Source organism: Canis lupus, chromosome 28 (genome assembly GCF_048164855.1).
Source record: "Canis lupus baileyi chromosome 28, mCanLup2.hap1, whole genome shotgun sequence".
In the NCBI taxonomy this organism is placed as follows: domain Eukaryota; kingdom Metazoa; phylum Chordata; class Mammalia; order Carnivora; family Canidae; genus Canis; species Canis lupus.
In genome coordinates, this window is record NC_132865.1 from 37,832,101 (window position 1) to 37,855,619 (window position 23,519).

At 36.2% G+C, this 23,519-nt stretch overlaps 1 protein-coding gene across 2 annotated transcripts in view; it reads left to right on the forward strand.

Moving 5' to 3' along the window:
- The first annotated feature begins 4,785 nt into the window (after window positions 1–4,785).
- LOC140620417 (suppression of tumorigenicity 18 protein) overlaps window positions 4,786–23,519 on the forward strand; it is a 137,846-nt gene continuing 119,112 nt past the window's right edge. The window contains exons 1-2 of one of the 2 annotated variants that reach the window (XM_072804642.1): window positions 4,786–4,864; window positions 18,909–18,954. The gene's annotated coding sequence lies outside the window, so the exon portion shown is untranslated. The remainder of the gene's footprint in view (window positions 4,865–18,908; window positions 18,955–23,519) is intronic. The other variant, XM_072804643.1, reaches the window with a different exon arrangement.

The window sequence follows — 23,519 nt, forward strand, 5'->3', positions numbered from 1 at the left end:
GAACTGTAGGCAATAGAAATTACGCACTTTCTGATTTTGTGCATTGTGTATATGGATAGCACTGTATGCATCCATACTATAATTTATGCACATATATACCTGAATCATATAGATTCTGAATCACTTCAGTGAACTACTTCCGTTAGGTAGCATCTTTCCATTTGTTGAAATATTCAAAATTATGTAGTATTCAAGATGAATGTAAGTAAAGCACATATTAGATTCAAAATTCATACTTACTCAAAAGTTGCAAGGTTCAAAATAACACTTGTTTCCTTTTCTCCTCTTTCTACACTTCAAACTAGTGGCCCCAGTCTCTGTTTTCACTCACACCCTGCAGAGGTTTTCAAAAGATACCAAGTTGTACATGAAGTAGGCTTTTCTCAACTCCTCTGTTGTTAGTTACTTTGACATAAGATGTGGAAAAAAGATTTAGTTGACTGGATTGCCCAGGACTTTTAAGTGTTTTTATATAAAAGTAATGGAGATCCGATGCCCACTTCTTTGAATTGTTTCACTTAAATCAACATGATGAGGAATTAGAAAAGTTAATGTTGTTTCCTCCTTTAACTTATAATCACATTGGTGGATTTTTTTTGTCTGCCAGCATTTTAATAAGAGTGAGGTTTCCCTTTGAAATATTTAGCTCACCTTTTGGGCAAGGTAAATGTTTCCTGGTTGCCAGTAATTGATCCATGATAGAGATAAGAACACCCCTGGAAGCTAGGCTGCTTCAGCAGCCAGCTTACATTTTAGTACTTCTTTTTGGATGGTGATTTCATGAATGGTTTTTGACTTTTCTTTCTTTGTGGCCCATAGCTCACTGTGGTGGGTTTGTTGGATTTACTATAAAGATTCTGTTTGCACCCTGTGGGTTGGGTTAAGAATCAGGGTTTATGCATTTACTTGTACTGTTGCATTGTTTATACAGCTTTGGTTTAGTTTTGATCTTTTTTTTTTTTCTTTCTTTCTTTTTTTTTTTTTTTTTTTTTGCCTTTGAGGCTCTTCCACAGTGTCAGCTGCTGACTGATAGTAGGAAAACGGCCTCGTGGTGTGAATGAAAGGGACCTAGCGGTTGGTAAACAGAGATAAGGAATAAATAGAGCACAGGCAAAAGGAGATAGTTCTGTGGGGGCCCAGATTGCTGCCAGTCTGTTCAAGGGAGATGCAGAGCCTGTCCTTTCCCCAGATTAAATTAGTGTGCGAAATCTCCAGTGACCTCCTCCCCTTCTCCCCATACTCTTTAGCCAAGCTGAACAGCCTCTGCTGTAAAGTATTCATTTTATCCAGGGACAAGCTGGACAATAGAACTCTCCCTGATACTTATGGACAGCTGTCGTCATTCATAGTGCTCTCAGTATTTCATTTTTCATAGGAGTTAAAAGGGTTTTTACCTTGTAACTGAAAGAGGGCATAAATGCAACTTTGCCAGTTCTGGAGCTTCTGGGGCAGGGGGTGGGATGGAAGTGGGGTGACTTTGGAGTTAGGAGAAGCTGCTAAAGAAAGCAATTCTTTTTTGTCTTGCTAATATGATTAAACTAAGACAGAAATTAAATTCTAAATCTGGGTTCCTTGCAAACAGAAAATATCTTCGATTCCAAAAGTTTCCTAAAATTAAGGTCACCAGTGCCAGCTAGATCATTCATCTCCGCCCACTCTACCCTTGTTTTGGCTAAATATGCATGCATTTTATTACCTGTGAATAACCACCCGTAAATAGTAAGCCTGTGAGATACCTCGGTAGTCCCATATTTTTTTTCTTTTTTTAGTGATTTACTGCAAATATATTCAGCATTTGACTGATTAAATAGACCTTCGGCAACCTTGAGGGTCACTGTGTAGAGTATGTACATAGAAAATGCATCAGCCCATTGTACCCTGGCAGCTAATGAGATTGGTCGTTAAGTAAATGACACAAAGCCTACAAAAAAAGCTTAGCAGCTCACTAGAGTATCACAGAGTGTCCCTGCACACCACACAACGACACAAACACTGGACTAACCTAGCCCACCCCTGCTTTATTCTACATCACTGCTTCCCTGATGTCAGCGTGAGAGGCAGAACAAAGGCTAGGAGGCACGGGTAAGTCAGTCTGGCAATTAAGCCCTAGGGAGAAAGTAGAACAAATCTTAGCCTAACCGTGGGGCTGAAAGTCCGATTCTCTACAAGTAGGTCAGAATGAAGGGATTTTGCTATCACTTCTGGAAATGTGGCTTCAGTGATCAGTGCTCTTATGTTGTTGTTATTGTTGTTTTGTTTTGCCGTTTCATAAAAGTTTTTGAATTTCACAAGTGAAGTGTACCCCAAAATGCAAGTGAACTTGAATTTGAGAAGGTAGGCTGTTTGTGGGAGAAATGGTGCTTTCACAAATGACGACTATTCAGGTGTGGGTTCAGGTTTGAAAAACTTTCAAAAGCATGAGGCAACTTTGATTTTAGTTAGTCCTACTGCTTTTAAAAGATAATTGAGCTGGACTGTGTGCAGTGAGATTCATTCTTGTCACTGTAAAATTGTCCCATCTGCTAAGGAATATTTAATATCATATGTGGCATAACCATTTCCTTGATCAGTATCTTAAAAATCAATCAATCAAACGCAACAAAACAAGAAAATAAAAGCTTGCCTGTTCTTCGTGTATTCCATCTCTCTTGGATCTGCAAATAAAATCATTGCTGCAAATCTGTAATATTGAATAGGATTAGTGGTTATTTGCTTGCTGTACTTGGGAAAAAATCAAAGCTCTCTGACACTGAGCAGCATTGGTTTACTGTGTCCCTTAGAAAAATGCATTTGCAGTATTGAAGTATAACATTGCAGGATCCTTTTAGAGAAATATGGCAACAGGAAGTTGCCAGAAAGTCTTATTTGCCTTGCTGAAATGTCTGTCTGCCTTAGACTTGTGTACTCAGAGGATGTTTAGCTCAAGAGAGGATGATATTGTTACAAGACATCCAGGTAAATTAAATATTTTATTCTAAGAACTATCAGCTTAGCGGATTGTCAGTGGTTTAATAAACTCTGACAATCTCATTGAAAACATTTTAAAAAGTATTGTTAACAGAAGTGTGGTGTTTTAAAAATAGATGGATTCATAATATCAGTGTCAGGATTAAATTTTTAAAACCATTGTCATTTAATATTAGAATGGCATGTCATAATCATCTGTTCATAAATTAAAACTCTCCATATTATGTAGAAATCAGTTTGCTAACTTGGATTACTTGCTCTGAAACATTTTTATTTATATAAGAATATAGAAATTTTATAATACAGAATAAATCACTTAGTATTTACGAGAGATTCATAATAGAGGTTTATAATATGGTCTGGGTGACCAGAGGTCACATATTTCTTCCTTTTTTTTTTTTTTTTTTTTTTTGTCTGAAAGTACTTTCTTCTTCTAAGTGTGTTCCAAACATTCAATTTACTTATATAATTCATTTAAGACTGTATGTGTGTTATATATAACATATATTATGTCTTACAAACTCTATTATTTTTATAGTAACCAGGATTGACAAGGAAATTAATTTTGTGAAAATAGAGGTATAATAGTGTCGTGGTAATGTCAAGTAAAATATATGTAGGGAAGATATGCTATGATTTTACTAAATTAAGAATTTTCTAATATGTAATCTCATCAATATGGTAGAAATCATGGGAAAAGCAAGCTGTATGAAAATGGCCATAATTGCTACCTACCAATTTCAGTTTCCAATAGAGTTCTGCAACTAGTTTACTCTTTCAGGCATTATAGGTATAGTAGAGGTTTTGTTTTTTTCTTTTTTCTGTTATGAAGATTTTAAATTTGAATCTTATGGATTATAATCTATTTTTCTGTACTGGCTAATGTTCATCATGTTAAATACAGGAGTGAGTTGTTCAGAAAATATACAAGCCTTCTGAATGGCTATAAATATTTTGCCCTTCTCCTCACCAATACAGCAAAGGATGTGCAAACTTGACTGAAGCCTGTACAGGTGGATCACTGCGGATAAAACTGAGTGGAATTACTGTCACAGAAATGTAGTTGTCCTTCTTCAGAACAAAATAAGGCTGTGTTGTAATTAAGAGAAGAGGGCACAGATCATTACTTTTGGCTTATGTGAACTTGTTTCTACAAATATTGTTCCTGAATTTGAGAAATTTTTAAAAAATTTAACATGGAAATACACTAAAATATGGTTTTATTTGATTTATAACTTTTTCTTTAAAGAAATTTGAGAACCTTAACTTCTGTCAACAGAAGGAACTTTTATTTAGGTTCACTTAATTGACATATAAGTATTACTAAAACTATGTTGTTCAAAAGATTATACTCGGTGCTATGGGTAATAGGGGGGCCTCATTCTCACCCATGAGAATCCACAATCTAAGAACTATAAAGCATTTCCTAGAGAAAAAGTCATTATACATGCCATATGGGTGACACAAAGTGATAAGAGAATCTCTGACACCCCCTTCTCAAGTGCATGTGTTTGAGACCTGGTTATTCCATTTACTAAATCTGTGGTTCTGGATAAGTTATTTAATTTTTATGGGCCTTGGTTTCCTGGTCTGTTAGTTGGAGGCCAGGCTAGTAAATCTTGCCTCATGACTCATGTGAAAATTAGATTAGATAATATACCTAGAGCCCTGGGTATATGGTACGTTTTCAAAGAATGTTTGTTTCTTAACTTTCACTTGGAGTTTGTGACAGTTAATTGGACACTCCAGTATCATATTATATACTTCCTACACATCCACTTCCGTCAGTACAGAACTCTCTCATGTTTTCCCTTCCAGAGCCTTAAATTTTGTGAGATTCCTTGAAGAATTGTGAAAATTCCATTTTATATGGCTGAGTGCTCATATCCAGCATAAGGTAATAAGTTAAACATACTAAGTGCACATTAAGCATACATGGCTATATTGGCTTATTATACATAGTCTTATTAATGGCAATCCAAAGTATACCTTAGAATTTCATGAATTTCAACTTTAACTTTATGTAAGCAGAAATACTTAATTTTATCTAATTTCAAAGTGGAATATCTATAATTTAAGTACTAAGTTATAGGAAAGGTCTTGATGTAATAATATTATTAGGTTTACTCCTCATTTCTTTCTTATTTTTAAAATTAATATATTTAATTTTTGCCTCTTTAGGATTCATTTCATAAGTTTTTGGCTTAGATGGTTGACACTTTGGATTTGGTAAAAAAAAAAAAAAAAAAATCCCTCTTCCAGGATGTTATGATTGAAAAATATTTTATTTTATCACCTGGATAAAGAAACTTGAACATAGCTTATTGCTGAATGTTTTAAAATTCCATTTCAGTGAACTCTAAGAGACACTTGAATTTCTTTTTAAGTATTTGAATTGTTGTTTTGTCAACTTTTGCATAAATTTGTAAGCTTCTGGGCAAAAATTACTACTTTTTCAGTTTAATTCTTCAGATTGTGATTGTAGGAATATTTTTTTCTGACAGGATTCAACCTGCACATTTAAGTTGCACCTTTGAGAGGATCTTGTAGCTAAGAAGAATTTCTGATCTCATAAATCTTATATCCACAAGTAAATTGTGTTGACCCACAAAATTGTCAAAGCCTTCAAAGTCTTATTAGTAACTTATTTGTACTAATAAATAAGGTTACCTAGAATATATAATAACTTTTTAGATCGGAACATTTTAATTTACTTGATTTATACAGTATAAATATGAAGGTGCCAGAGATAGCTACACAAAATACAGGTTCTCTAAGTACTCCTAAATGTTCTATTTGTTGATTTGTCATAAATATGTTAATTGATATACTGTCTTAACGAAGAGTTACACTTGATAATTCCATGAAAAACATTTACATCACAATTTCATTAAAAAATAAGTATGTGAATTTCAGTAATACTTTTTCCACCATTTCCAACATTTAAAAGTTTAATTTTGTTTCCTAAATTTTGAGTGTTTTCTCATGAAGGGGAAATATAGCTAAAGGCCAGTGTGTAAATCTTGCCTTATCTTTTTTTTCAAATGTATCATATATGTATTGAAACATATTTCTATATGAAGAAATTCAGACTTGGCATGAGACAAAACTTAGTTATCATTACTTATGATGTTATGCAGAACCAGACAGAAATGAAATAGTTAATTATTTCAGTAGAATAAACAGTATTTTAATCCCTGGAATGTAGGTTAAAGAGAATCAGAAAACAAAAAAATGAAAAATTTTGTTATTGGAAATCTAATTTGTAAAGAATGCGATTAGATAGAAAGACGCACCCACTGTTTGCTCTTTTGTTTCCATAGTATATTTGATATGAATTTGAATGAAGGTATTTACCACTTTAAAATTTTCTTCTTTCAAATATCAAACAATGGTAGGAATTAGTCTAAACATTTCTATTCTGAAGGGTGAAAAGGGGACGAGAAAGAAATATGCTCATGAAGAAAATGAAATCAAGGAAAGATTGAGGCTGACAATATGACTACTTTAGAATGGGGGCAAAAATTAGAGTGTACAACCTATTATGTGCAGATCCCTTGATCTTTTTTTTGTGTAAAAGATACCAGTGTCTACCAAAAGGGTTAAAGAAAATGCATTCTGTTGCATCTGCTTACTAAATCCCTTACTTTAGTAGAAATTCAAATTTTGTAAAGATTATTCGTTTTATTGATGCATATAATTATAATCACAAGCCATCTGCTGATTTGGCAGGCATGGTTAAAATTCTCTAACTCTCATAACCTTTCAAGTACAGTGCCCTTGGGACTCTATTTCACTTTTATATTTTGGAAAACATGTAGAGACAAATAAGGGCGGTCATCTGCAGAATGTCAGACCTGAGGAAATGAAAGAATGGAGACCAGGGTTGCTGTTGTGGTTATTTTTAATGGTAGAGGAAGTTATTTTTTCCTTTTTTTCTTTTTTTGCTTCTGACTTCATGAAGGATTATCCTAGATTCTATGATGTATTTGGGAATTTTTTTTCCTAGGGATTAAAGCCCTATCATTTTACTCCTGAAAGGCAAGTTCCAAGTCTAAACAAAACAAACAAATAAAAAACCTTTCCAAATACTGCCTACATTGGTTTACACAGGTCAATTAAATATATTTCACATAGGCTTTTTGAACTAATAAAATATTCCACCAGCTTTATTTTTCTAAAATACTTAGGTTCAATTGACTAACCTTTCAGGCATAGATTTTAGGTTGTAAAACAGTTTGTACATTTTGATGCCAACTTTTTGGCTTAAATGTCAAATTTCCAAGTGTTTGTTGTTGTTGTTTTTGTATGAAATCATGAACTGATCAGATTTCCCATGGCAGGTATCTTCCTGGGGTCCTTATTTGCTACCATAAACGTTTGAAGTTTGCTGGTGTTCTATACCTGATTCACTTAGTTCCTTGGAACCATTTCTTCTGTAATCCTTATCTTCTGTAAACCTTATCAACCTGAGGATTCCAAGGGCCAAGATTTGCAGATTAGAGTTGATATACAGGCCATATCACAGCAGATTGCAAGTGAGATGAGGGGAATTTGAAAAAGCCATGGGATCTCAGATCTTGGCTCTGTCAAATAATGGAAATGTGCACATATACGTCTCCCACCTCACACATGCACGCACAGACACACACACACCATTCATAGTTAAATATCATTAAGTAGCTGAAGGATTCTGACTTGACTTGGGTAAATCGTTAATTCAAGAACTATTAGGGTTTGGCAAATAAGAAAAATAACTTTTGGTACAAACGTGCATATGAATTTTTTTCATAACAACGATGATATAGGGATCCCTGGGTGGCGCAGCGGTTTAGCGCCTGCCTTTGGCTCAGGGCGGGATCCTGGAGACTCGGGATCGAATCCCACGTCGGGCTCCCGGTGCATGGAGCCTGCTTCTCCCTCTGCCTGTGTCTCTGCCTCTCTCTCTCTCTCCCTATGTGACTATCATAAATAAATAAATTAATAAATTAAAAAAACAACAACGATGATATATATGACAACAGTAATAATAATAACCCTTAACATTTACCAGGTGCTTACACTGAGCCACCTATGCTGTTAAATTCCTTATAGGTATTATATAATTCAATACTCAGCATTTCCACTCCTGTCTCCTTTTTGCAGATGAAGCAACTGAAACGGAGACATTAAGAAGTTTTTTTCCTTAGGTCACCACCAGGATTGAAGCTTGAGCCCAAAATCTAACTGCTCTCTAAATCCATTCTCTTAATGTGTCCCTATGCTATATGGTGTCTGAGCACAAAGTATTAAAAAAAAAACAGAAAACAATGTCAGCAACTTTGTGTCAAATGACAGTAGATCTCAAGTATGTCTGGGTTCCACTCGTAGTTAAATGTCATTTAGTAGTCGAATGATTGGGACTTGGCAAGTTGCTTTATTTTCCTTACTGATAACATTTGTCATAGTAAGGGTTATGCTGGGTGACGTAACCCCTATGGTCCTTTCATTCCCCAAATTCTATAACTCTGTGAACTTTTTATAATGAAAACATCCTATCAGTTTGAAAAATAATTCAGAGACAGCATAAACCTTTATTACACCTCTCTAAGACATACATATTTAGCATGCCAATTAACCTTGATATCAGAAATAACCTACGCTAAGAACCGAATGAGCTTTAGCTCTGATGCTAAACATCAGATCAAAAGTTAAACATTTGGCCAAATAGCCAGAAATCTTAGCTCACAGAATCTGTGAGCATCAACATTGATACTTAAAAAGGTCTGATAATTGAATTCTTCCTCTGAGTAGTTTGGTGTCAAGCAGAAGACATGTGTTTTTCTATTATAATAATAAGATAGTACTGACATGGTGCCAACCACTCTTCTAAGTACTTTCCGTCTATGAATTCTTTTAATTCACACAACAGCCACAACCAGAGCAACAGCCTATAGGGTAAAGTGAAGTTCTGTTATCAGCCTCTTTTCATAGATGAGAAGACTGTGCCATGGGGCAGTGGGGCAAGCTGCCAGGGAATCCATGGCTGCAGGGTCAGAGCTCTGATTGACCTATGGCCTCAGGCAGGGCGCACTAACTGCTGCACATTTGACCTCTGTGCCTTCTATCTATGGGCTTGTTAAGGTTTCACTTCGCTTAAAAAAATATTTGGAAACATAGATTACAGTTGCAGATATATAGAGAGATAGATGATAGATAGATAGATAGATAGATAGATAGATAGTATTTATTTTTGCATTTTAGATCTTAATTAGGAAGTTATTGTCACAATACTCATGTAGTTTCCTTAAATCACTATAGAATATTAAAGTAAAAGCATTTTTGGATCTTTTGCAAATATCATATTGAAAATATAATAGTAACTAAAAGGAGTCAAGTTAGTGATATTTGATAAAAAGGCTTTAGAAGAGAAACTGTATTTAAAATCATTTAATTCTCAGAATCTACTGAAAAAGCTTTGAACATTGTGAGAAATGCACAAGTGATTGTTAAAGAAAGAAAGAATATAAAAATGAAGAGTTTTAGTTACAATAAAACCTCTCCTAGGGTTACATTAAGTTCACAAGAGATTAAAATATTTTATTCCAGGTGTGCCTCAGTACCTCAGTGGATTAAGTGTCGACTCTTAATCTCAGCTCAGGTCTTGAACTCAGGGTCATGAGTTCAAGCCCCTCGTTGGGGTCCATGCTGGGTATGGAGCCAACTTAAAAAATTAATAAGTAAGTAAGTAAATAAATAAATAAAACATTTTATTCTAGCTAGATACGTTTTCAGATATTTTTGTATTTTACATGTACTAAATTTTCCAATAGAGTCAAGTGAAAAATGTGTATATCAATACTAAAACATTGTGAACAGTTTATGTAGGCTCGTGTATCATAATGGCCTATGCGAAGATAAAATAGTCTGTGGTCACATGCAATTCCACTCTGCCACTCAACCCTAATGCATATGGGCCAGAGCATCTCATCAGGCATTGCCAATTCCATTTCTCCTCTAAAAGGTAAATTTATGGCCTGAAGAACAGAATGACCACTTCACTTGGAGGTAACATCAGGGAAGATTTCAAAGAAGCATTTAAAGAGTCTTGAATCTATTCATTCAAAAAACACGAAGAATCTACTATGTTCCAGCAACTGCGTCAAGCAGTGTAGACACAACCTAAGCACTGTAAGACATCACAGCATAGTAGGTGACACAGCATACTGATATTCAGAATACAGTGGGATCTGTGCTCTGCAAGAGGCAAACCCAGGACATAGATTTGAAAACTGGTGACAAGTCATAAATGACAACCATCTGGCTTGGATTACAGTGTGTGGATGGTTAACCAAGATAGGAGACTCAGAAGGAAGAGGTTATTTTGAGGAAAAGATGATGTGCACATTAAATATAAGACAAGCAGGTGGTGATGTTTGCTATACAGTGGGCCAGTGCATCAGGAATTCAAGAGTGAGATTTAGTTGGAATGGAGAGATGGACATTAGGATGTAGCTTCTGAGGAGACTATAGTGAGGAAGGGACCAAAATTAGGAACCCTGGGAATATCAATATGTAAATGGGAAAAGGAGAACCAATGAAGAAGAACACCGAAGAAATCCAGAGTGACAGACAAAACAAAGATACAATTTCTTAAGGAAAGACTCAGCAATACTGCTAATTACTCAGAGCACAGACTGAAAATGCAGCACAAAATATGTCAAGTAGGAAGTCACAGGTGATCTTAGCCGAGAAACTTCAGTGGAATCAGGGCTTGAAAGCCAGATGGCTATGGGTTGTGTAGGGAAGGGAAAGTGAGAACAAAAAGCCTCTGGGGACTTTAAGAAGTTTGACTCTCAAGAACAGAGTTAGCAATATATACTTATATGCTAAAGAGAAGGAACCAGAGAGATTAAGAAGACTGAAAAATTTAAAGGTATGTAAGAAAAACCAGTTAGATGAAGTAAGAAGCAAATGCAATAGAGCTCAATGGAGAACCTGCCCTTGGAAGGAGAAAGCCTCTTCCTCTAAAACTAGAGCAAAGGGAGCAGTGGAGACAGAAATAAATTTGTAAGTGTAGAGATGAGAGGCCAAGACATTCAGAGTTGATAGCCTCAACATCCCCTGAAAAATTAGGCAACAAATTTGATATCAACTCTGTGTAAAATGGTTTTAGACTATAAATGATTTTAACATGCTAGTTTTTATCATTAGATTCACATCATATGATTAAAAACAAAAGGCTTTACTTAATTCCTAAGTGTTATTTATAATTGATATTTTTTTTAATTTTTTTTTAATTTATTTATTTATGATAGTCACACACAGAGAGAGAGAGAGAGAGGCAGAGACACAGGCAGAGGGAGAAGCAGGCTCCATGCACCGGGAGCCTGACGTGGGATTCGATCCTGGGTCTCCAGGATCGCGCCCTGGGCCAAAGGCAGGCGCTAAACCGCTGCGCCACCCAGGGATCCCTATAATTGATATTGGCATAGAAACTCAGAAGACTAATGGGAACCAGAAGATCTAGGGACATTCCTCTCTGATTTGAACTCCTTTTAAATTAGGAAGAGTAAAGGGGAAATGGAGAGTGTCCTTTCCTCTGGAGCCAGGAGCAGGAAGGGATGAAGAGCAGAGGATGAGAATGGCTTCTCTCCATGCAGGACAGTGTCAGACATGTTAGGAGCAATGAGTTTAGATCATAACAGACAGTAGATACATTTCTGGTCTTAGTATCTTTTCTTTTGGTATTTTTACCTTATTTTATCCTGGAGACAGAACTTCCAACTGTTAGCTTTCTTACTTTTACTACCTCTGTCCCAGACAAAGACCCCCTTTACACAGCCAGATGACTGCCATGGCCTAGAAACTGATTTCCTTCTGATCACTCCTCTGCTTGGTCATTCATGACGTCCCATCATACTTAAAATGCAGACTCTTTTCAATAGTCTGTATGGCTCCACTGTTTTATAAAACAGCTTAATTGAGGTATGATCCACATACCATACAATATGAGGTGTACAGTTCAATAGTCTTTAGTATTTTCAGCACCATAATTAGTTTTAGAATATTTTGCTTCCCCCAAAGAAACTCTGCACCCCCTTAGCCATCACCCTGCAATCCTCCCTCCACCCCAGGCTCTAGGTAACTACTAATCTACCTCATGTTTCTGTAGCTATGCCTATTCTTTATGTATCTATAGCTATGCCTATTCTGGAAATCTCATATAAATGGAATCATACAACATGTCATCTTCTGTGACTGGCTTCTTTCACTTAGCACGTCTTCAAGGCTCACCTATCTTTCAGTACATAACGTTACTTCATTCCTTATTATTGCTGGATAATATTCCCTTGATTGGATATACTACATTTTATCCACTCATTAGTTTATGGACATTTGGGGTGTTTATGTGGACATGTTGTCATTTCTCTTGTGCATATACCTGGGAGTTGAATCTATGAATTATATAGTAACTATGTTTAACAATTAGAAGAACTGCCTGATTATTTTCCAATGCAGTTGCATTGGAAAAGACTCTGCAACAAAATGGCATTCCCATCAACAGTGTATGAAGGTCCAAGATGCCACCATATCCTCACCAACCCTTGTTATTGTCAGTCTTTTTCATTATTGCTATCCTACCAGGTATAAAGTGGCATTTCATTGTGGTTTTGAATTGCACATCCCTAGTGACTAATAATATTGAACACCTTTTCATGTGCTTATTGTTCATTTGTATGTCTTTTTTGAAGACGTGTCTATTCAAGTCCTTTTGCCCATTTTTAATTGGGTGATTTGTCTTTCTCTTATTTTTTTATTATTATTATTATTATTATTTTTTAATTTATGATAGTCACACACACAGAGAGAGAGAGAGAGAGAGGCAGAGACATAGGCAGAGGGAGAAGCAGGCTCCATGCACTGGGAGCCCGACGTGGGATTCGATCCCGGGTCTCCAGGATCACGCCCTGGGCCAAAGGCAGGCGCTAAACCGCTGCGCCACCCAGGGATCCCCTGTCTTTCTCTTATTGAGTTGCAATCATTCTTTATATATTCTAGATACGAAGGCTTTGTTTTCACCCCAGGCACATGGTTTTCCTACTCTTTCTCAAGTGAATAAAGATTATTTCTACTTCAATCTGAAATACCCCCTATCTTTCAGCCTGCCTTGTTTTCCAATAACACTTATCATTGCTTTAGATTGTATTGTATATTTTTTGTTTCCTTGGCTTTTGGTTTGATTCCCATGCTGGAATACAATTTCTGCTGCCTATCCCTGCTTCTCTATCACCTATCTCATGATGATGATGACAGACTGTTGTGATTAAACACATGCACCTTGGAGCTAGAGTTCGATTCCCAGCAGGCTGCTCACTAGCTGCGTGACTCTGGGCAAATATTTCTCTGTTTTAAGCTTCTCATTTGAAAGATGGGAATAATAAATAATCCCTAATCCATATAGTTGTCGTGCAAATTGAGTTAACAACTAATATGCATAAAACATTTATAGCGGTATCTACCACAAAGAATAGTAAAATTAAAAAGTCGACTAATATTTTTGACTGAATATTTAATGAATGTTCCTAGTAACTGCATATTCTCTTGAAGAAAATTGTCTGTTTAGCATCCAAAGATTTAATCAATGTCATCAAGACATGTCCTCACCATGACCACACAGCGTTATGAACGAAGTACTACTTACCTGTGGGCTTTGTTTAAGAAGTGATCTCTTTTTAGGTCATGGAATTTTGCAGAATTTCTACTGTGTGACTTGCCTGTTATGTGTGACACCTCATGTAATCCTCACAGGTCTAGAGGGAGGTTCCGTTATTGCACCTTTTTATTAGATGAAGCACCTGAATATTAGGGAGGTTACATAGTTCTGAGATCAAGAACTAGCAGGTGCTACAATTAGGATCTCAAGTTGCGTCAGTGTTAACTCAGCGACAAAGCATGGCACTCTCTAAATCTGCTGCCTTGGGCCAGTGCTCAGGATCTCCAGTCATCGACAAAACATTTCCTAGATCATTTATCACTGTATTCCCTACGTACTGGCTTTACGGTTTTTTCCAAACCATACTTCAGTGTCTCTATTATCTTTGTGTTTATTACTGATTCTCTGAACATTCTGTCCAGCCTATATCCAGTCTAAATGCAGCACAAAAACTTATATTCCTTGACCCCATTTATCATTGTGGATCTTTCTATGGTTTGCTCGAAAGACAGAGTTGTCTAGTGTCACAGTGCATTTTTAGCGAGTGCTACATAGCAGGAAAAACATTGGCATCAGATGTGATTTAGTAGCTCTTACTAGCAGTGTGACCTAAGTTTGCTCAACTTCAATTGGGAAAAACAATGATATCAATGTCCTTAGGTTGTTGTGAGGTTTAAATAAGATAATGGAAACATAAAATGCCTGGTCTGGTGCCTGAGTCAGTGTCAATGCACAAACTAATGGCAATGACAGCTGAAAGACTCACCTGATTTTATTTTTACTTTTCTCTCCTAAATTTATTTCACTCGAAGCATCATCTTACTACTTTCTATCCTCCCCACCTCCACTAACTTGAGATCAGTAGGCCTCGTACAACAGTCATTTATATTTTCATGATAAATATTATGTTTCTTGTGTTATCTTTTTATGTTATTTCATGTTTTTGAAAACTGCTCCACTTAATCTTTTTAGCCATTTGTAATGTGCAGCTCTCTTAATTTTAACATGTTGAACTGGCAGTGGTAGTCCTTAAATTTTAACACCTTCCTTTTGCCTTCAAGTGGCTTAGGTAGGATGTAGTAGTATTGCCTATGCTTTGGTCTTTTTTTGTTTGTTTGTTTGTAAAATTAATCTCAATTTATAAGCAAACTGTTTATAAAATTATTATTTTCTACTTCGCTAGTCTTTAGAAATATCAATAGTTCAATAATCTACTTTACAGCATTACATTTATTACTCTTAGCTAATCTCTAACGTGTGTTTTCACCAGCATGACTTTTTGCTACATCATATAGCTATTTTCCTATTTATCTCCAAATATTTCATCCATTGTTTTCCTAAAATTCATATCACAGAGGTAGTGAATTTGTCATGGTTCCCGGTTTTCTTAATAACTAGTCAACTGGCACTCAGTCAACATTTTTGTTGAGCACTTTATCTATGAAGGGAAGCAAAAAGGAGATTGCCCTTGCCCTGCAGGAGCATCCAATCTAGAGCAGATGATGACTATGTCAACAGTGATTCGTCCTGGTGGGCCAGCTGCTATGTGAGGTAGGCAAAGCTTACAGGAACGCAGAACCCAGACTTGGGGCAGGAGGGGTTAACCTCATGAAAGGGAACTCACACAGATCTCTGATGTAAAGCCTTCATTTCACAAGCACTCTTATCATTCACTATGACAACACAGTGTGCATATTAGATTATATTAGAAGGGATGCCATAGATATTCCAAGGCATTTTCTTACCACATGCGCTTTTTGGGGAAAAATTTAACGTAGCCAAAAATATGTAGTCTGTTACCTCTGACAGAAAATTCAGGTCAGATTCCCTCAGTAATCTGCCACAGCTAATGAAACACTGACATAAAGAGAAACCAATTGGCCAGTGAAAACCAATAAATATAATAGACTGGAATTGGATAAGCATAGGACAAAATACCTGATGTGAACTGTACTGACCTCTGATTAATCACATGAGACAACTATAAAACCAGATGTTCAAATGACCAAAGGCACATATTTAGTCTGATTCATTGTAAGTCTTAAAAACCATCCAAGGAGAAAGATCAGTTAGGATCTGGATATTCACATGCAGGCTCGGCCCATGACAACAATGTGCATTTTCATTCTCAATGTGTATGATTATGAGTTCTTCACTCAAATTATATACCCTGATATTTGTGCTTCCAGGGGAGGATTCTTGTCAAACTCATCAGATTGTCCTTCCATGTTACCAAAAAATAAATTCAGCACCCACATCTCCTCAAAGAATTTCATTTTATTGCCTCTTTGATTTGTACAGCAGGTATATCTGTACCATTAGAGTGGCACACATCATACACCCCTCTCCACTCACTAAGACTCCACCTATTTACATAAATGTTTTTCCCTCTTCTCCAGAAGAATTGGTGCTTAATAAACACTTGTGTAAATATGTTAATGAACTTATTAAATAATACTGTTCTATATCAAGAGGGCTGGTTACACTGATATTAATCAAATTCCTTATTTGTGATATTATCATTTTCTTGCACTTAATGAGATTGATATTTTTAAAATAGCATTGTTTAAAAAGAAATCAGTAAGATAGCAAAACCAAATAGGTGGTAGCAAGAATTCCAAAGGGGTTGTGGTTCATTGCAAGATCTTTCTCCTGTGCTTACTGATATTTCTTACATCGTGCCATATTTTCCCAGCTTTACTGGAGTACGATGTAATAAGTCCATGTTTCAGGTTACTGAGTAGCTTTTCCTGGCCTGAGTAAATCAATGCTAAAGCACCTAACTTCTGTTCAGTGAGAAACCTGGCATTTGGGAGACTCATCCTCCATCTCTTTGCTAAATCACACCCAACAAGGTTTCATTCTATATATTTTTTTCTTATTATCTAAGATATGTATTATTTTTATAAATGATGTTGCAAAATGCCCTTTTAAGAGCTTTAGCACTGAGATATTTACATGAACAGAAATGCAAACGTATTTTTAGTATTAGACTAAAAGGTTTTTTAAATTTTTTGTCTTTTAAGGAGATTTCAAGATAGTGTGTTCTTCAAAATAGCAATGATCAAAAGAGAATACTTCTCATGGTGTTTATGAGAAACTCGTTGTACCAGGTAGCAAATGTCAGAGTTTACTAGGACTGGTAAACATTGAAGTCTCAAAGAAATTTTCATCATTACTTGACATTGAAATCTGTTTTTATTATATGATTTTAAATTAACTCATTCCATATTTTATTTGCTTTTGCCAAGTTTAAATATTGTGCAGTCTTAGATTTGTAATTTGTGAGCTTACATTTGATAATGGCACCTGTAATGAAGAAGTACTTAATTGCTATTTCTTTCTTGACATGAATGGCTTCATCTGAAGGGAAGATCAAGTTCAATAAGCTATAAAGTGGTTCTCAGAATGTATTTAAAGATGGACCAGAACATTCACTTTTTTATGTTTCTTTCTATCGTAAAATAGTAAAATAGAGCAAATAAATATCTCTAGAATAAGGTGGCAATGCTTCTGTTCCATGTGGATATATTTTGCCTTTGGGAATTAGGATTCTTCTGTGCATTTAATAGTGAATATCTAAGGTGATGCTTCTCAAAGTGTGATCCCCAAACCATCAGTGACTACATCATCTGGGAGCTTGCTAGAAATGTACATTCTCATGCCCCACTCCAGAAGTACTAAATCAGTAGCCTGTGCTTTAACAAGCCCTCCAAGTGATTCTGACACTGGCTGAAGTTTAAGAATCACTGCTGTGACACTTTGCTCATCAAAGGGTGGTCCATGGACCAGCAGGAGTACCTGGCCCCTTATTAGGAATGCAGGACATCAGGGTGTCAGAATCAGGGCCTGCATTTTAACAAGGTACCCAGGTGATCCTTATGCATACTTAAATCTGACCAGCCATTGCTCTAAGGGTTAAAGCAAGAAACTTACCAGGGGGAGAGTAGCCTCTATTCAGGGGCATTTTGGAGGTTGTCAAATGGACCTAGATAAATGCTTTATGTTTGCATATTGCTTCTCAGTCCCCTCTGGAATAAAAAAGGAAGCAGAGATGTGTAAACCTCATGGCTGCAATGTTAAAAAATACAAAAAGGTACACTGTGTCTACATTATGAGATGAAGAGCAGAACTATTATCTGGGTAGCAGAGCTGTTATCTGTGTAATAAATCATATGTGTGTATATGTATATGCACATGCACACATGCATCTACATACACGTATATGTATACATATCCCACAATGATCTAGAAATATTAGGTGAAAGCAGTTTTCATGTCTAAATTTTTTTGAAAATTCAATTTTCTAGTTCATGTTTCATGTACAAATAAACCTAAAGTATGTTTTGTGTCTTTTTTGTTTGTTTTGCATCCTTCTATCTTAAATTACTTTCTGTCTTCGAATTTAATTTTCTATAGCAATCTTTTTAGAAAAAGAAGAAAGTTACAAACTTTCAAGGCTGTCTCATCCTGATAGGGTAATTGGTAACGATATTGAGGAATCAGTAAGACAAAGCTGTCTGTAGAAGTGATGAAGTTTGCCACTTCCCAGGGATTTGGCCTTTTACACAGACTACAGGCAAATCTGGTGGCCTGGGGGGACAAGAATAGTTGATTGAGTAAAATCTTATTTGTAAAAATATTTTTAGCATGGAAACACATGAAAATTAAAGGATTTAAAAAAAATCCCTTGAAATCTTTGCACAACAAACACCCCCGTATGTAAATAGGACTGTCACTCGGTGTTTGTCCACAACTAGAGCTCCAGATGAACCAGTGTAGTGCACAGTGACAGGAACAGCTGACTCATTAGCAGAGAGCAGTGAAAGGTAATTAACCCTGGGAAAAGTACAGCTGCCGTGCGGGCTGTTCCTTTCTGTAGGATCTGATTAGAAATTAGTGTTAAACCACTGATTCTTTTTTTTTTTTTTTTTAAGACTTTCCCTCTCAGGTGTGTCCCTAGAAAAGGTTCTCAAATATATTTATATACAAAGGGGCTCAAATCTACAAAGCATTTTCTGATGACAGTAGACACCTGTTTTTCCTGTTGAGGGAGATTCTTTTGAATGAATACTACGTTTGACTATTCAAGAGTGGTAGTACCCCAACCCATACTCTAATAGTCAGTATGTAAATTACTTGAAAGGATTGTTTTATATAGTTAATAAGCTGTAGATAATTGCCATTTAATTAAGTTTTCTTTTTTTTTTCTTTCCATTTTTCCTCCAATGATGCTTCTCATCAGTAGCAATGGAAATGCTCCAGTTCAAATCCAATGAATATTAGGGAAGGTAAGTAAAGACTATTTAAAAATAAACTTTACCCCCAAAGAGAAAAGATTCCTAACTTTTCAGCAGCCTTCAAAAACTTGAGAAGTTGAGGAACTTGGTTCTGGGGGACAACCAAAGATGTTCGCTTTTGTTAATGTTGGTATTGTCGTGATAATTTGTGTTATATTCGTCCTTTTTTTTTGTTTTGTTTTTGAGGCATGCATACACTTGATTATCCTGATTGTGACTTCACATGGCTCATATGAAGAGCATTAATACTTTGTTAAAGTAACATAGTCAGAATTCATATATGTAGCTAAAGAATGTGCTAGACAGAATAATGTCCCCCTCCCCCCAAAGATGTCTGCATCCTAATTCCTGAACTTTGTGGATATGTTGTCTTACAAGGCAAAAGGAAGGTGATGAAATTAAGAATTTAGCGATGAGGAGGCTATGCAAAATTATCCAAGTAGGCCCAATGAATCATATGTTCCCTAAGAGAAGGGTAGGAGAATGAGTCAGGGAGATACCACATGAGAAAAACTCAAGTCAACCCACCATTGCTGGCTTTGAAGATGGAGGCACAGAACCATGAGCCAAGGAATTCAGCCACCTCTAGAAACTGAAAACGGAACTGGCTCTCAGTTTACAGCCAGCAAGAAAGCAGGGACCTCAGTCCTGTAACAGCAAGGAACTGGAGTCTGCCAACAGCCCAAATGAGCAAGGAAATGAATTCTTTCTGCCTCTAGAAAGGAGTGCAGCCTGATTTGATTTTAGCCAAGCGAGGCCGTACCAGACTGAGGGCCTGCAGAGCCGTAAGAGAACATACTTGTGGTTTTTTAAGTCCATAAGTTTTTAGAAATTTGTTATAGCAGCAATAAAAAACTAATACAGTAGATGAGCCAACCAATAGATGGGAGATATTTTACAGCTGGTGATATAAATCCAGTGAAAAATTTCATGTGTGTGAACAAAGAAGGGAAAAATTTCTCAGGAGCCAAGACTGCTTGTCTTTAGGAATTGGAATATTGATTTTGTAGATCCTAATGCTGGTTACCACCCACTCTGAGAATTCCATCTTATGCTTTGCTACACCTCTCCCCACAGGAGAAAAAAAAGAAACAGTTCTCCACATGATGCTTTTGTTTGTATTTTTCAAGGTGCAAATGAGTACGTAGCTTTATTGGAATGGTTAGTGAATCTGTGTTTAACTGAGCAAGGGTAAGAGGAATGGAATGTCAATGGATGGAAGGCAAGGTCCCTGCTCTAGGGAGAGGGCTGACTCGACAGTCCCAAAGTATGCTGAGCCTAGTACTTAAGAGCAGATGGTTATACGGAGCCTGGTTCTATCTCCTGCTACCTGTGTGAATACTGGGTAAGGTAATGAGTTCACTTCATTTCCTTTCTTCACATGTAAAATTGATAATACCTCCTCATAAGCACATCATGATGACTAAGGAAGAGAGTGTGTGAGTATTTAAACCAGATTTCGGTAAAGGTGAGCTAAATATATTTAGAAAACACTGTATCACTTTACTGTTTTGATAAAACTAGTAGATTGCTTTTGTCTTCCCTCATAGTGAGTTCCATCTTATCTCTAAAATAAAAGTTGTCAGTTTGGAGCATATGGATAAATCTCATTTAAAATAAAATGTTTGAGTGCATAATAGGACATTCTGGCACATTACAAATAAGAAAATGAATGATGAAGAACTAGGAACTGGAAATAGTTTAAATAAATTAGAGATCTTCTTAGATTGTTTTCTTGTTAAATTTGAAAGAAATAAGACTATATTCTAAATTTACCTTTGACTTTTATTCTTATGAAAGGGCCAGTTTAAATCATAAACTATAATTTTTCATATAAATTATCTCAAGCATCTGAAAAGTATTTTTTGGCTTACTTAATCCAATAATCGTGTATTGAACACCTACTATAGCCACAGCATTATGTTGCAGTGAAAGGTCAACAAGACATCAGCCTCTGACTTCCATGAGCCTACACTAGCACAGAGCAGATCAGATAGACGTGTGGTAATATCAGGCACAACACAGAAATCAAGATGAAGGTGCCATCAAAACCCAATTTGGGAGGATCCCTGGGTGGCTCAGCAGTTTAGCACCTGCCTTTGGACCAGGGTGTGATCCTGGAGTCCCGGGATCGAGTCCCATGTTGGGTTCCCTGCATGGAGCCTGCTTCTCCCTCTGCCTATGTCTCTGTCTCTGTCTCTCTCTCTTTCTGTCTCTTTTGAATAAATAAATAAAATCTTTAAAAAAAAAACAATTGGGATGCAGAATTCTGTGAGATTCTGTCACTTGATCTACTACATAAGTGACAAGTCATGTTTTTTGCAGAAAGATTTTATAGTTCTGACACCAAAGGGGAAAATTCCTTGGAAAGTTCCAAATAGATTCTAAACATTTAATTTTAGCTATTTAATGTTGACCATCTAGTCCCCTTTGACCGCTGTGTAACTATATAAAAATATGGCTGTAATACATAATTTAGCCAGGCCAAGTACATTCTCAAGTATTTGTAACTTTCCAATTGGCCTTTGGGGACATTTTTTTTTTTTTTTTTTTTTTTTTAGTCAAAGTTCTCTGAATCTCTCTAGGGATGTGTTCTTCAGGAAATATCATTTTCTAGAAGCCCATCCAGCACTACATTGAGAATAAAATCAGAAAATCATTCTGCAAAAATCCAGTGCCCTATTGGCCTCAACAATTGGGGGTCATGTCACTTTCTTTTAAGTTTCAGTAGCTTCTATCATTCCATATTTCATAGATAGTGAAGATAAGTGACTATTCTTTTAATTCAAATTTACAGAATATGGTAAAGATATTAATGAAAAATAGTTACTGTTGGGAAAAGCAGCAGACTTATGGGGAAAAATTTCTAAAGAATCTTTTTAAAATGGATCAGGAAAATTGAAAATGTCTAAGCATAAATATTGAGCATACTGTATAACAATCTATATAATAAAATAAGTAGAGAAAATTCTCTTTATATAATAAAAAGCCTCATTTCTGAATCAACAAGTGCTCTTTGAACTTTATTAAAAATGTTTTGATATTGTAAGGTTGTTTAGTATAGAGTTACTCAATAGCACATTTAGTGTTGCAACACAAGCCTTGAAGTTAAGTGGTTAGTTTAATAAAACAGAGTTTCCATAGTTACCACAGGAGAACAGAGGATAACTTTTATTTCTTTGGCAGTCAGGAAGGAGCTTTAGAAAAAAGAGTAAGCAAACAGATCCAAGCAGGTTCATTATGTGGGGCTTCGCACCTGATTGGCTTTTTAAAGAGGAAACCCTTGATATTACAGGAAATTAAACTCTTTTTCCCACTAAAATGTGCAGCAGCACATAAGAAATAATGAACACTCCCTCTCTCTGGGCATTTCAAACTAGATTTTGAGTCAGAGCAAAAGCTAGTTTAATAGGATATTCCCATGAGATGCATTTTTGAGGGTGGTGTTACCTTAATAAACTATGTCATAAGCAAGTGGTTAAAAATGCCACTCTAGAAGACAGCAGTGCCTTGCTCTACACAACAGATTCATATGATCTTGGGGCTAAGATTTTGTTGAAAGGCCTCATGGAAAGGAAAGGGAAGTCCAGGCTAGTGAGGATGCCTCCTTCTGCCATCCTCATTGTTTTCTCAGTGTTGTGTTGAAACGTGCTCTCTTGGAGTGCTAATGGAGGTCACTTTCAGCGTTGTCCTCTGCTGTGTCGCCCAAGGAGTTCTTCACAGTTGACTGTTGAGAAACAAAATGATGTGGTTTCGAGTATCTCACCTTCAGCTCTGGAGCCTTTAAAGCAGCAGTGATTAACAGGACTTTTACAAAGTTTCTATGTAGTTACAAGGACAGTTTCAATCTTCTGTCATTTTTTTGCATTAGCTATGATTATGCTTTTACCACAAAAATGCATTTGTTTTAAAGGTAACAATACCGACTAGGAGAATAGCTTATGTTTCATCTATATTTATCAGCACTCACTGTACATTTGTGTCTTCATTACCAGGAAATATTAAGGGACATTGTGCCATCTATTCCTGTTTACAGTTTATTATGCAGAGATAGGAAACACTTAGCATGTAAAATGAATGTAGAAATTATTCCTGGATAGAAACACGGACATTTCCCACTCGTTGGCTCTTTCTCCTCCATCACCGGATCAGAGTGTAATTGTCAGTAATCAGGCCTGCTTGCTGCTGATAAAACCACTCTGAATGCTAGCAGCCTTCTTTGTGTGATGACTCAATTATTCCAGAAGTGCCTCATCAAATCTGCCCCATCAGCTGGGCTAATAAATAAGGAGAAGAAACTGGCCCCCCAAAGCAAATTATAAATCCATTTGCATTAACCATTTCGCTGGTCCATGATCTAGGCAGAAATAAGCATGGCAGATTGTGTTAAGCTTATTTGAATATGTTTATAATGTTTACAGCATGCAACTTTTTTTTCTCCCCACAAGGTGTTGGAATTATCAGTCATGAATGGCATCTAAATGCAGTTATGTTAATTGCAGCAAGGCTTTAAGTATCTTTGAAGGCTATTTTGTTACTTAAATCAGGTGAAAGTT